This window comes from Haematobia irritans, chromosome 5, assembly GCF_050003625.1.
Source record: "Haematobia irritans isolate KBUSLIRL chromosome 5, ASM5000362v1, whole genome shotgun sequence".
In the NCBI taxonomy this organism is placed as follows: Eukaryota; Metazoa; Arthropoda; class Insecta; order Diptera; family Muscidae; genus Haematobia; species Haematobia irritans.
Window position 1 is genome coordinate 67,170,924 of NC_134401.1, and position 15,673 is coordinate 67,186,596.

At 35.9% G+C, this 15,673-nt stretch overlaps 1 long non-coding RNA gene across 1 annotated transcript; it reads right to left on the reverse strand.

The window, feature by feature from the left end:
• Positions 1 to 1,435: 1,435 nt before the first annotated feature.
• LOC142240796 (uncharacterized) lies at positions 1,436 to 2,514 on the reverse strand. Its single transcript, XR_012723392.1, has 3 exons — positions 2,262 to 2,514; positions 1,802 to 2,196; positions 1,436 to 1,737 (listed from the first exon to the last, which is right to left on the reverse strand). It is a non-coding gene; the product is annotated as an uncharacterized LOC142240796 (long non-coding RNA).
• Between the last annotated feature and the right edge of the window lie 13,159 nt (positions 2,515 to 15,673).

The following is a 15,673-nucleotide window of genomic DNA, read 5'->3' on the forward strand; positions in this document are numbered from 1 at the left end:
AAATGGAGTATAGAAGAGGGCCAAGAATTGATCATTGAGGAACCCCTCTATTAAGTGGCAGTAAGGAGGAGTTGTATATTCCGTTGGTTGTAAACTGTAATCGCATTGTGAGGTATGATGATATTAGGCGCACAGCGGTCGAATCAAAGTTAAAGTTATCTCAGTTTATTACATAGTATTGGATGCAGGACACTGTCAAAGGCTTTTGAGTGATCAAAGAGTATGAGAAAAGCTATATCACCATTGTCAAGAGCAGACCGTAATGTTTCCACGACATCAGTAAGAGCAGTGAGACAGCTGTGACCAGTCCTATATCCAGACTGTCGTGTGGTTAGAAGGTTTTTCTCATTCAGGTAGTTTTGGATTTGAATATGAAGAATTTTCTCTAGTACTTTGGATAGATATGGTAGTACCGCACGTGAAAATTCGTAATAAGTACCTATTACGATGAAATAATCCGCTTTTAAAAAAATACGTCCGTTCAGTTCGACGGTTGAAAAACAAAAAAATATCGCGATGCACATTTTCGTTTTGACACGGTTTAATATTCACGGTTTAAGAACAAATGGCATATGTAAATTCATATTTACTGTTACGAATTTGATATTTCTAGATTTAAGTTTGTTTAAATTAGTTTCCGTTAATTTAAAATTTCAAACTGTAACAATCATCACTTGTCAAAATCATCTCTTTATTTTCTAGTACTTTCCCAACCCCCTTTTGTTTTGTTATTTTCATAGCCGATTGCTTGATGGTTGTAGGCAAGACTGTGAGCATATGCGACATCTGTCAGACACGAGCTGCTTATAGATTATTCTAGATGGTTGTACACAAGACTAGACTAGACATACAAGATGGTTGTAGTATAGACCAAGAAAATATAAAGACATACTTTGATAATTCACCATCCCAATAAACACAAACGTTTGAAAAATACTAAAATTCAGTAATTTTTCAAACATTTTTTCAAAGGATTATGGTAATATTCAAGTTGAGAAATTGTTGAGAAAATCGCGTTCTCAAAAAAAAACAGACATTACCCTCAACAGTAAAATTCAACACAATAGCAATAATTTCTCAATTGTAATCCTCAAATTGAAATGCATCGCTACTCAATATTTTCTCAAACAGTTTTCAATGTGAGAAAAATAAAAAATTAGCGAATACTTTCAAACCACAATTTGTATGAAAGTCAATCCTAGTTCTAACAGAAAGTCAATACTAAATTTCTAGGGATTTTGTAAATTTTATTATTTTTTTCGTTAACAAATATAATAATATTAAAAATAACATTAATAATATATAAAAATAATAATATAATACCAACCAAAATGTAATGATCTTATTAAACGTATTAATAAATAAAACTATGAATACAACTTTAAATATTTTAAACATTTTTACATGTTTAATTCCATTTCCTCCATAATGTTGGTGTCAAATAACTATTAATTAAGATGCTGGCAATTTGAAATAATTACTATCGAGGAACTTGCTGGCTTGTGTGTTAGAATATATTCCAGCAAGAGGAAATCACAAAATATCCAACTGATGACGGGATGTAAATTGATGTAATGCACATTTTCATCCAGAAGTTCTTGATATGGGAATTGTTGCACTTTGTTTTAATTGGTTGCACTTTGTAAGTTTTCTGAAAACTTTTCTTTGTTGTTTCCTTCATCGGTTTTTCATCGGCCAACATCTTCCAAGAATATACCATCCAATGATTTTAGTTTTCTGCAAAACAATCGAGTTTTGTGATTTCCATTATGTTTTCATTTCACTTTTTATTTTGACTTACCAATTTGTATTTCTTCCAACTGACCACGTACTTTGTGACACAAAATGTATTGAAAACCACAAAATTCGATTTCCTCAAGAACGTTGGTGTTACAAAATTGTTGTTATTAAAATGCTGGCAATTTTCAGGAACTTGATGACCAGATAATTGGAATAAATTTCCAGCAATTTTAATTCACAAAATAACAAATTAAACCGATGATGCGATGTAAATTAAACTATCGATGTGATGCGAATTATCATCCAGTAGTTGTTGATATGGAAAAGCATAAATACCAAGTTTTTTTGGTTGCACTTTGATTTATGGAAACTTTCTCTTCTCGATAAGCCACTATCATTTTTCATCGGCCAGCCTCTTAATGTGTCCAAGAATCAGCATCCAAATATTTTAGTAGTCTGCAAAGGGATTTGAGTTTAGTGACTTCCTTAAAGTTTTCATTTCGTGTTTTAGTTTTACTTACCAATTATTATAAGTAATTTCAATTGATTATTAAAAAATTTCCACATTTTTGTATTTCTTCCACGAACTTTGTTGTCCAAAGTAGTATTGAAAACCATGTGGTTTTTTCGTTGCATTTCAGGGTAGTGTTTTGTCAAAGTTTTCTCCAATTATCTTCGACACATTTTCGAAGTTTTCGTCAACATTTTACCAAATTGTTTGTAAATCGCAAACAATTTTAAGATGTATTGAAGATGAGCTGTTTCAAGTCAATTTGAATTTATGTTGAAAATGATATTTACCATCAAACTGAAAAGGTGTTGCATTTGAAAAACGCTCATCCTGTGTTTATTGGGATGGTTTTGTTTATTTGCAGTGCGCTCAATTGCCACTTTTGAAAACGAGAATAACTGTACAAATCGGTCAATTTGCATTACAAAAAAGGTGTAGATGTATTGAATTTTATATGTTTTTTCAATATTTGGTGTTTCACCAGGAAAACAAAGGACAGAAAACAAAAATAAAGCCAAACTAAAAAATCACTCAATTGCATGCGCTGTGAATTCACTTGAGATGTCTATACCTTAATTGGTCTATGGTTGTAGTCTATTCTACAACCATCTTGCTAGAATATTCGAAATTGTCATATCTCGGCAGAGGGAGCTCGTCAGTGAGTCGTAAACTAAAAGTAAAACAGGACACATCGTAGAGCAAATAAGTGAAACCTATCAGTTAAGCAAATAAATTGTAGATTGTCTTTATTTGAAAAGAACTGTGTTTTAGTTATCGGGTTATTAAACATGCCTCAATATAAAAACGTAACAATTGGAGTCAGAAGTGGGATAACGTAATAAAAATCTACAATGAAGTTTAATGAGCTTCGAGTGGGAGGCCTGAAAAAAGAATTGAGTAAACTGAAGCTGTCTACTACAGGAAACAAGGCTCAATTGCAAAAGCGACTACTGGAAGAGTTCGAACGGCGAAAAATGGATATCGAGACGCATGAGTTTGATTATAAGGAAGACATTGATGAATCAATACTCGTCAATACCAGCAGTGTAGAAACTCCATCTGTGGCTTCGAGTGTTGTGTATTACACTTCAATGCTCAATGTTTTGAGCAAAATGATGGAAGAGAATTCTAGAAAACTTATGGAAGAAAATTCGGTTAAAATGGAAGAGAATTCTAGAAAACTAATGGAATAAAATTCTCTAAAAATGGAAGAGAATTCTAGAAAGATGGAAGAAAACGTACTAAAAATGGAAGAAAATTCTAGAAAAATGATGGAAGAAAATTCTCGTAAAATGTTAGAAAACTCTAAAAATTTGGAAGAAAAATTTGACGAAAATTCCAGAAAAATTATTGAAGAGAATTCCAGAAAGGTGGGAAAATTCTAGAATTCTTTATGAAAAGAATTTCGGAAGGTATGGAAAAACGCGTGGACCATATTGAAAGCCAAATTGTAGAATTGGGTAAGAAATTTGTGGTTCACGACGATAAATTTCTACACCTTGAGAGAAAAATGTCAGAACTAGAAATTAAAGGCGGTTTAGTACGCGTTATCGAGGGCTCAAAAAGCAAACCTCCTGTTTTTGAGGGCTCAACTTCATTTGATGAATTCAAGTTCCAATTCGAGATGATTGCTTCTAGAAATCTGTGGAATGAGGATGACAAAGTAATCGAACTTCTATTGGCACTGAAGGGTAAAGGTGGAATTACATACCATGCTGTCATGCGTGCGTTCGTTATATGATATTGTCAAAAAATGTTAAAATGCGGGAACTACTATTGTTTGAGTTACACGACAAAAGTAAAGTATGCATATGACGCATAAAGTTGACGAACTTTTAACTTTTCAATGCGTCGGATGCGCTGACAACATTAAACGACATATAAACAAATCAAGAAACTGAAAAACAATCTAAAATATGAACGAGAAATTATTGATTGAAGTTAAAATACATAAATACTTTAAAAAGTGCGTAGAATAAAACATATTAAAAAGCGGAGAGGCAAGGACTGTAATAAGCAAATTCATTGGTGTTCCGACGCATGCTGTGTAACTCAATTAGAGAATCGTATTCGTCAACGCATTCGAATACAACGTACGCTCGCATGAACGATGTAATACAAAGCATTCCTCTAGAAATAATTATAACGAAGCGGCACTTCAGACATCTTCACAATGGAATTAAGAGGAAGAGTCCAGAAGTCAAATGAGACTCTTCAAGACTTTGCAACTGTAGTTGAGCGGTTGGTGCTATTGACATACCCAGGAGAGAGTCATCCACTTGTGGACCGCATCAAGATTGAGACCTTTGGCGTGAGACCCAGATATAAAATGTGCAACATATGCGTCCCAAAAAGGTACATTCGCTGAGACAGTAACATTTGCACTTGCACAAGAGACTGCGAGAGTACTAGCGCGGCCTCAACTTCACAAGGTACGTAAGATGGTTACCGAGCACGATGAATCAATATCCGTGATTGAATCAGTAAAAGAGGCTGTTAAGCAGGCCATGTCGGAAATAAAACAGGATGCAAATAAATACAGAATGAAATGTTATAGCTGCGATTAGCCCGAACATCTTGCTCGAGAATGTAAAGCACGTAGTAAGCGATCAAGATCGAAATCGCCTTCACCACCAAACAATAGCCATATGTGGGTGAACCCACAGTCCAGTGATTCACATTTAAACTAAATCGAGCTAGTTCAGCGGGGCAAGAGCTGGCTCCCCCAGATGATGGCCCCACAATCTCCATAGCAATAGTACAACAGCAAAATAACAATTTAACTGTCGCGGGGTTTATTAACGGCGACAAGCGTACATTGACGTTGGATACTGGTACGTCGAAGTCTATCATTAGATCAGACATGGTAAAAGAAAAAGTTACACCATTGATTGGAGTCAAACTATGCACGGCCACAGGGGAACCCGCAACAGTATATGGGAAAGTCGACATGAAGTTAACTATTGCCAACATATCCGTGAAGTATGAGTTCATTGTCGCTGATATAGTAGAGGAAGTTATAATAGGTGCGGATTTCATGATATAAAATGTCGTGTCATGACCTGGTCCGATACCGAAATACCGGTTAACGTGGGATACGATAAGAGTACCTCTAATATTAGACGTTTGACTACGAACAAGCCAGAGTTAATACCACCGCATGCTGAAGCAATATTATGGGTGCCAATGAATGGAGAAAACAAAAACAACAACATTTTGATAGCAAATACCCTGGTAACAGTGAATAAAGAAGGACTAATACCAGTTCGTGTTTTGAACTAATCCGACAGTCAAGAGCATATTAGGAAATTTTCGGACACTGACCAATGGACACCAGCCGAGGCAATAGTCAATTTGGAAAACAACTCATCACAGGCACATGGAACAAGAAACATCTGGAAGGTTATGTCGAAGCTTGGACACGTCATCTTTCACTGTCCGAGAAAAATAAGGCCAAGCAATTGTTATGGAAAAATGCCTCAGCCTTGCACTTGCACAACGGATGAGGTTCAAAAGCTCGTAAAGGAAATGGGGGAAAGTCAAAATGAAAGATGGAAGAACCCGATTTTGCGTGGACTACAGAGAATTGAATAATGTCGCCAAAAAGGACAGTTATCCGCTTCCACGCATTGATGACACGTTGGACTCACTAGCAGGAACAACATGGTTTTCCACGCTTGGTAAATAGAGATTGCCGAAAAAGACAAGGCTTCAAAACAGCTTCTGCCGTCTTTGGTAATTCAATGTAATGCCATTCTGCAATGCTCCGGCTGCCTTCGAGCGATTGATGGAGCGGGTACTAAAGGGGTTGCATTGGAAGTCCTGCTTAACATACCTCGACGATATTAGAGTTATGGTCAAAACATTTTACGAGCAGAACATAAAGGATGTTATCCAGCAACTATCAGCCGCTGGTCTACGACTTAACGCAAAGAAGTGCTCCCCTTTCCAGCGAGAAGTAAATTGCCTGGGACATCATGTGGCGGCAGAGGGCATATCCACCGATGACGACAAAATACAGACTGTAAAAGATTGGCCACGTCCCAAAAATCTCCATGAATTGCGCAGCTTCCTTGGTTTATGCACATACTACAGGCGATTCGTACAAAACTTCGCCAGCATCGCCACTAGCCTCCATAAATTGACCCAAAAAGGTACGAAGTTCCAGTGGAACAAGAAACAGGAGGAGTCATTCCATCACCGGAAAGAACTGTTATGTTCAGCTCCTGTTCTGGCGTATCCCATTCCGGGCGACAGATTTATTTTGGATACATATGCTGCTAGTGCGTACGGTATTGGAGGTGTGGTATCGGAACAGATCGACGGTAAAGAAACGGTTATTGGATACTTCAGCCGGACATAGGTCCAAACCCGAAATGAACTATTGCGTAACGAGAAGAGAGCTGTTTGCTGCCATAGAAAGCGTAAAGCATTACCACAAGTACTTGTATAGGCAGAATTTCTGGTTGCTTCAATTCAAGAATCCGGAAGCTCAGCTGGCACGTTGGATAGAAAGACTCCAAAGCTATGAATTCAGTATCGAACATAGAAAAGGTGGCAAACACGGCGACGCGGACGCCTTGTCACGTCGACCTTGTAATGTCGAGTGCAAACACTGCTCGAAAGCTGAACATAAGGAAGAAATCATGGATATCCGGCTATTGCATATCGAATCTGGAGTGGACTGGCCAGCAGAACAGCGTAAAGATCCCTTTTTGAGCTAAATTATGTCGGCGAAGGAAGAAGATAAGAAACACAGCAAGAAAGAAATCGCAGCCGAAAGTCCACTAATGAAATCATACTGGACTCAATGGGACAGTCTAATTCTAGTCAAGGGATAGCTCCAACGTAAATGGGAAAGGGAAGATGGCAAGAAAAGCCGAAACTTGATCATCGTACCAGAGTCCAAAGTAAAGGATGTTTTGACGGAGTTTCACAATGGTCCTAGTGGAGGTCACTTGGGAATAATAAAACTGCCGAGAAAGTGAAGCAAAGATTCTACTGGGTTGGATGCCAGAAATCAATTGCGGAATGGGTAGCCAGTTGCGAGAAGTATATGAAGGCGAAAGGTCCAACACGAAAAAGTCGAGGTCATATGCAAGAATATAGACCAGGAGCGCCATTTGAAAGAATAGTGATTCTAGAAACCGATATGCCCTGGTAGTCATGGATTATTTCAGTAATTGTCCGGAGGTTTATGCAATTCCAAACCAAGAGGCAAAGACGATTGTGGATGTTGTTAATAGAAACTGGATATGTCGTTACGGGTTGCCGTCCAAGATTCACTCTGACCTAGGAAGAAATTTTGAATTTGAATCGGCCATATTTAAAGAGATGTGTAACTCCCTTGGAATCAAGAAAACAAAGACAACACCATTACATCCACAGTCCGATGGCATGGTAGAAAGATTTAATCGCACTCTGGAGGAGCATCTTCGAAAAGTGGTGGACAACGGCCAACGGGACTGGGACGAGCATATACCAAAGTTTTTGCTGTCTTATAGATCAGACATACATGATTCTACGTCACGAACACCGGCCAAGGTTCTATTCGGAACGGAATTGAAGTTGCCTGGAGATTTGATATTCGGCGCTAAACCTAATGAGGTCGCCATGGAAGAAAACAGTAACGACATATCAAACACGTTTGGCGAAGTTCACGAATCAGTGCGCAACAAAATAAAAATTGTCAGCAACAGGATGAAGACGAGATATGATCGTGCTGCAAATACTGAGGGCTTCCAAGAAGGACAATTGGTTCTGTTTTTTAATCCGCAACGAAAGAAAGGATTGTGTCCCAATCTGCAAACACATTGGGAAGGCCCCTACAAATTCATCAAGAAGATTAATGATGTTGTATACCGCATTCATAAGGACGGCAGCCCTAGATCAAAGATGAAAGTTGTACACCTGGAATGTTTGGCTCCTTACGGAACGGATACTGTACCTATTCGAGACGAACAGGCTTAAGCGGAAGGCAGTGTTACGGATGTGATATTACTAGATTTAAGTGTATTTAAAATAACTTCCGTTAATTTAAAATTTCAAATTGTAACGATAAAATTACGTCATCACTTGTTAGAACCATCTTTATTTTTTAGTACTTTCCTAAACATCTTTCTCAATCGCTCATTGTAAAGTAACCCCTTTGCTTTGTAATCTTCATTTATTGTTATTGTTATTATTGTAGTAATATGAGCATAACCATCTGCAGTTAAATGTAGGCAAGTCTATGAACATAATCTGATATGCGACATCTGCCAGCTATAAGCCAATAAATATGTGCGATATCGCTAGATAACTATGTGCGGCATCTGCTTGTCGATTAATCGAGATGGTTGTAGGCCAGACTATCCAGAATTTTCGAAATCTTTTGTACATGATTTTTGCCAATAATTATCATAAAATAAATTAGATTTGGCTGGAACTGGGCCAAAATTAAGCTTTGCCAGCCTTTAAAGAAAGTATATTGGCGGCCACATTTCTGTCATGCAAATACTATCAGTTGAATAGCTCATTTGCCCAATGGTTCTTAAGTCCTGAGATGGCCTAGTGGATAATGGTAAGACTCTACCTAGTAGTGATCGCTGTTCAAACCCATGAGTGAGAATAGTTTTTTTTTTTGTTTTTAACGTGGATTATCATTATTCCATTTCCTATTTTATAAGATAGTTTTAATGGTTAATATTGCGAAATAATAGATAGCATTCCATTAGTATATCGGTAACAATAATTTGACTTTATACTACGTTCGCACTAGCTACGAAATCTCGCTATTTAGAACTCAAATCTCTTTACAAATCTCAAGTGTTTGGACTGGCAAAATAACGAGATTTCGTTGATTTGAGGATTTAACAGCTGGTTGTTGTTTACAAGTACAAAAAGTATACATTGAAATAATTTTCAGAATAATGCGATTTTAACATAAAATTAGCCTTTGTGCTATTGATTTCTTTTGACTTCAGATAAGTTTGGAGCAAACAATTGAGTTCCATTCGTTTTTGACCAATATATCAACACATACACAAACCCGTATGTGCACACGCACGCACACATTCATCTACAATGAAAATTGGGGCAGGTACTAAAACAGTTGGACAAGGCAGTATAGGGTATTTTGAAAGAGATTTTGTATAAATCCTCCACGAGCCAACTGATATTTGCCTATTGCAAATATACAGAAATCTTCGGCCAAAATCCTCTCGTGACTAGTGCGAACGTAGTATTAGATGCATGTAACATATTTCATATATCATTGGTGTTACTGTTGTTGCAATCATGAACCTTAAGGGTCTGGCATCGAATCCCAACTCCGTCTTGTCAATTTTTTTATTTCAAATTTTGGGTATTAAGTTCGTGTTTAGCCGCTAAAATCGTAATTTTTTCACGATTATTTTTCTTTAATAATCCATTTTAAGGAATACAAACGTTGTGAAAATTTGCTTTGGACTATTCCCCATCAAGTTATAATCAAATCTGCAACAAATATGTATAATTTTATGGCTTGTTTTACTGATTTAGTTTGCACTTTAGCGGCTAAACTCGAACTTAATACCCACCTTTACATGGGACAAATATTTTTTTCAAATTGTTTTTGTTGGGATGATATTGCATTTTTATTATAATTTAACATTGAAAATAATATTTATGTAACTATTCTCTTTAGTTACTGTGATATTGGTACCCGTGTATAAAAAAAGTTCGAAAAGAATGAATTTTCCTTTGACACCCAGGTTCGAATCCCAGCTGGCTAAAGTTTATGTTTTTTAACTATTTTTTATTAGTGTAGCTTAACCAACAGAGGAAAATAATGCTTGTCAAATTTATTTGGGCAGAGCCCTATATAGCAAGATGGTTGGATGGACGCAAGTTTCGGAATTACCACATTTCTCACACACTTGAACCTTCCGAAAAAAGGTTTATGATAGTCGGCTTTTGCCGAAATAAATCTTTGTACAAACATCTCTCTTTTATTTTAATTTTTGCCCATTATTTTATGATAATTTTTGGAAAAATTATGCACAACAGATGTATGTAAATAAAATGTGAATTCACAAATGCTATGTTCGGGGTTTGAGTTGAAAATCACTTTATTTTCGCGATTACTTTTCCTGAAATATGATGTATTGTCTTTTTCTCACATATTTTCCCGCCATAATAAACCAAATGTTATCGAGTCTGATGACTAAACAAGGTGTCTATACACGTAACAAAAGATTCACAAAATAGTGAGTGCTTGAAAAGATATGTTATTGGTGCCCAAAAGATATGGATTTCACTATAATATGTTTAAATTTTATTGTTTATTTTATAAACTATACATAATCAAGACAATTGCTGGCCGTCAAACGAACATTCCGCAGGTGTAGAGTTCTATCTCATAGTGTGCTTTATTAAAATTTCGAAGAAAACGCATCAGTGTATAATTAACCCCTTCTCCGACTTCAAACCCAGCTACGCTCCACGCCCTTAAAGCTAATAGAATCAATCAAATTTGTATAAAAACTATGCCCCAGAAACGTTTTATAGTTATTAGAATTTACATGAATTTGCCTCCCTTTATCTCATTAACTAGATGACGTCTGGGGAGGGGGCTAGACCCCCACCAGAAAAATTTTAGCCCTCCCCCTAAGAATATGAAAACCTATTTACGATTTTCCATTGTTTTTATATAAAATTAAACAAGTAAATACACAAAGTTGCGCTAAAGACTTTCATGCGCAATCAAATTACTTGGGTTGTGGTAGCAGTTGCCGATGACAATATATAGTTTTATTTCTTAAAATTGTCTTCTAAATTGTTAGTTAGTTTCTTTATTATAAGCGAATGCTTGAAGTCTGATATTTATGAAATAAAGCTGTAGTTGAACTTATTGTTACGGATGTGATATTTCCAGATTTAAGTGTATTTAAATTAATTTCCGTTAATTTATAATTTCAAATTGTAACGATAAAATTGCGTCATCACTTCACTTTGTTATCTTCATTTATCGTTATTTTTGTAGTAATATGAGCATAACCATCTGCAGTTAAATTATGAGCTACTTGATGGCAAAACTATGAGCGACAGAAGCGACCAAATGATTGTTCTAGATAGTTGTAGGCAAGTCTATGAACATAATCTGATGTGCGACACCTTCCAGCTACTATTAGAATGTTCTAGATGGTTGTAGCCAAGACTATGAGCATAAGCCGATAAATATGTGCGATATCGCCAGATAATTATGTCGATTAATCGAGATGGTTGTAGGCCAGACTATCCAGAATTTTTGAAATCGTCATATCACGGTATATAAACCTCTGACGGAGGGAACTGTCAAGTCAGTCTTAAGCTAAAATTCATACAGTACACATCGTAGAGCAAATAGTGAAACCTATCAGTTAAGCAAATAAATTGCAGATTGTCGTTATTTGTTTAATTATCGGGTCATTAAACACTCCTCACTATAAAAACGTAACAATTGGTGTCGGAAGTGAAATAACGAGAAAAAATCTACAATGAAGTTTAATGAGCTTCGAGTGGAACACTTAAAAAAGGAATTGAGCAAACTGGAGCAGCCGACTACAGGAAACAAAGCTCAGCTGCAAAAGCGGCTACTGTAAGAGTTCGAACGGCGCAAAATTGATATCGAGACACATGAGTTTGATTATAAGGAAGACATTGACGAATCAATGCTCGCCAACACCAGTACTGTAGAAACTCAATCTGTGGTTTCGAGTGTTGTGGATTACACATCAATGCTCAATGTTTTGAGCAAAATGATGGGACAAAATTCTAGAAAAATTATGGAAGAGAATTCTTTAAAAATGGAAGAAAATTCCAGAAGAATGGAGGAGAATTCTGGAAAAATGCTAGAAGAGAATTCTAGAAAACTGGAAGAAAATTCTCTAAAAATAGAAGCGAATTCTAGAAAAATGCTGGAAGAGAATTCTAGAAAACTGGAAGAAAATTCTCCACAAAAATAGCGAATTCTAGAAAATTGGAAGAAAAATTCCACGAAAATTCTAGAATTGTCAATGACAAACTTCAAGAAATTTCTGAAAGCATGGAGAAACCTGTGGTCAAATTATAGAATTGGATAAGAAAGTTCTTTCCGTGTGTTTGTTACCACGGCTTTGGTTTCCAATAAAAAGTAGATTTAGGTTTTAGTTTTAATTCAATTTGTAGTTTTTATTCTAGGTAAATTAAACCCAAATTGTGCAATATTTTAGGTATTTTAACTCTAGGTGTAAACTAATTTAATTCATGTGCAATATTAGTTCAAGGTAAGTATGTAGCGTTCAATGTTTTATAATTTTAACAATATAGACGTTGTCCTTTTTGATAACTAAGTGCAATATAATTTAATGTACAAATAGTTTTTTTGTTTTTAGTTTGTAAATTAGAATTTAGGAAATCGATGTGCAATGTTCACAAAATTTTTGGGAATGTGCAATAATAGACGTAAGTAAATTATTTTATTCTTTTGATACAAGTTTACAGGTAATTTAAGGTAAGATTTGTTGTATATAATTCACTGTTTTGTTGTTATCTACACGCTCACAAAAAATCGCTTCTGTAACATATACTCCCAAACATATTTTGCTTCAAGCATATATATTTTTGGGTATTGCCCAAACATTTATATGTTTGATCTCTTCCAATATATAATATGTTTGAAAGCATATTGGTCTAAACAATATATGTTTGGGTAGTCTAAGTTCCAAACATTGTGTATTTTTGCATCCAAATTCAATAATGTTGTCTTCCAAAAAACAATATGTTATTATGTGAACATATAATATGTTTGGAAGCATTTTGCACCCAAAAATATTATATGCTTAAAAAAAATTCTCCCAAACAATATTGTGCTCAAAATTTTATTTATTTATTTATATATTTACAATCATAATGAATTATGAAAATAAACAGGTAATATAGGTGCTAACAACATAGGTTTTCGACCTGAATGCTCAAAATTTTGTTTCTGCCCAATTGTATATTCCCCCACATCTTTCTCACTTCGACGAGATTTTTTAGTTCTTAGCACCTTTTTCTGCAATACAAACATTGTAGAAGAAATTATTCAATTTTATGATTTTTTTTTTATTTTTTTAATTTTACCTTTTGCCGGACGGGGATTCGAACAGCGGACCACACAGTTTGTAAGGATCAAAGAAGTAGCTGGTCAATTGCACAAGGAAAAATAAAATGTTAATTTTGTAATAACAAGCAACAACCACCAACTTAATTCAATATCGTTCCCTGTTAAATAGCGCTCCAAGCTACTAAACACATATATGTTTATAGGCTATTTCTAAATTAATATATGTTTGCATCCAAGCATATTATATTTACAAACATTTTATGTCCCAAACATAATATGTTCTAACATATTAACATATATGTCCCAAACATGTTATGCTAGTTTATGAACATTATATGCTTGCACCCAAAAATATTGTGTTTAAAAATTTGTGTTCCAAACATATAATGTTTATAGCCAAACATATGAAAAACAGTCTTTTTCATCCGTGTATGTCACCTTTCTATTGTATTTGTTTACTACAGTATCTCTGATTTTGTATAGTTTATTTCAATCAATTTTAAGTTAATTTTATGCAATTATTGTTTTCACTTTTTTATATTATTTGCACTTTAAAATTTTTTAATCTTTATTTGTTTTTACTGTATTGGTCACGGAGAGAAACGTTCGTTTTGAAAAACCGACTTAGAATAATAAAAACAAAAAATCAATGTCATGGCCAACCTGTTGACAGTGAAGTTTGGCTTTCTTTAATAACAACAATAGACATGTACTAAAAGGGATCATATGTATGTGTGACATTTCGAGCAAACCGCTATGTACATGTCTGTAGCATTGAAATAGCACAACATACAAAAACCAATAGTGTGCATAATTTTAGCACACCCTTCAACACCGTGGATGAGAAAATTGTGGTTCACTTCGAGAAACTTCTACACCTGGAGAAAAAATGGCTGATCTGGAAATTAACGGTGGTCCCGTACGCGTTATTGAGGGCACAAAAATCAAAACACATATTTTTGATGGCTCAACTTCTTTTGAAGTATTCAAGTTCCAATTCGTGATGGTTACTTCTAGAAATCGGTGGAATGAGGATGACAAAGTAATCGAAATTCTGTTGGCACTGAAGGGCAATGCCGCTGACGTAATACAAAGCATTCCCCCTGCCTCTAGAAATAACTATAATTAAGTAATAGCGGCACTACAACGCAAATACGTTGAAGAACACAAGCAAGACATCTTCAGAATGGAATTAAGAAGAAGAGTCCAGAAGTCAAATGAGACTCTACAAGACTTTGCAACAGAAGTTGAGCGGTTGGTGCTATTGGCATACCCTGGAGAGAATCATCCTCTTATAGATCGTATCAAGATTGAGACGTTTGTGAATGGCATTCCCGCACAAAAAGCTACATTCACAAAATCAGTGACATTTGCACTTGTACAAGAGACTGCGAGAGTGCTGGCACAGCCACAAATGCAGAGTGTATGTAAGGTGGAGACCGATTGTGAAGAATCGAAATCCGTGATTGAGTTGGTAAATGAGGCTCTGAGGCAGATAATGCAAGAAATGAAGCAGCAGGCAAATAAATCTAGAATAAAATGCTATAACTGTGATAAGACTGGACATCTTTCCCGGGAATGTAAAGCGTGGTGTAAACCGTCGGGATCAATCTCGCCATCCCCATTAAAAAACAGTCATAAGAAGGTCACCACAAAGGCAAGCGACTCAAATTTAAACTTTGCGGATAATAGAAAAGGTGGCAAACAAGTTATCGATGAAGCCTTGACACGACAGAATGGCAATCTAGAAAGCACGCACTACTCGAAAGCTGAACCAAAGGAGACAGTTATAAATGCCAGGCAGTTATGCATCGAATCTGGCATCGACTGGCCAATAGAGTAGCTTAAAGATCCCATTCTAACATATTCGGCGCTAAATCTAATGAGGTCGCCATGGAAGAAAACAGTAACGACATGCCAAACACGTTAGGCGAAGTTCATGAATCAGTGTGCAACAAAATAAAAATTGTCAGCAAGAGGATGAAGGCGAGATATGATCGTGCTGCAAATACTTAGGGCTTCCAAGAAGGACAATTGGTTCTGTTTTTTTAATCCACAACGAAAGAAAGGATTGTGTCCCAAGCTGCAAATACAATGGGAAGGCCCCTACAAAATCATCAAGAAGATCAATGATATTGTATACCACATTCAAAAGGACGACAGCCCTAGATCAAAGATGAAAGTTGTTTATCTGGAACGTTTGGCTCCTTACGGAACGGATACTGTGCCTATTCGGGACGAACAGGCTTAAACGGAAGGCAGTGTTACAGATGTGATATTACTAGATTTACAGCCATTTTCATGTATCTTCGTTAGACTTTAACTCCCAGTTAGCA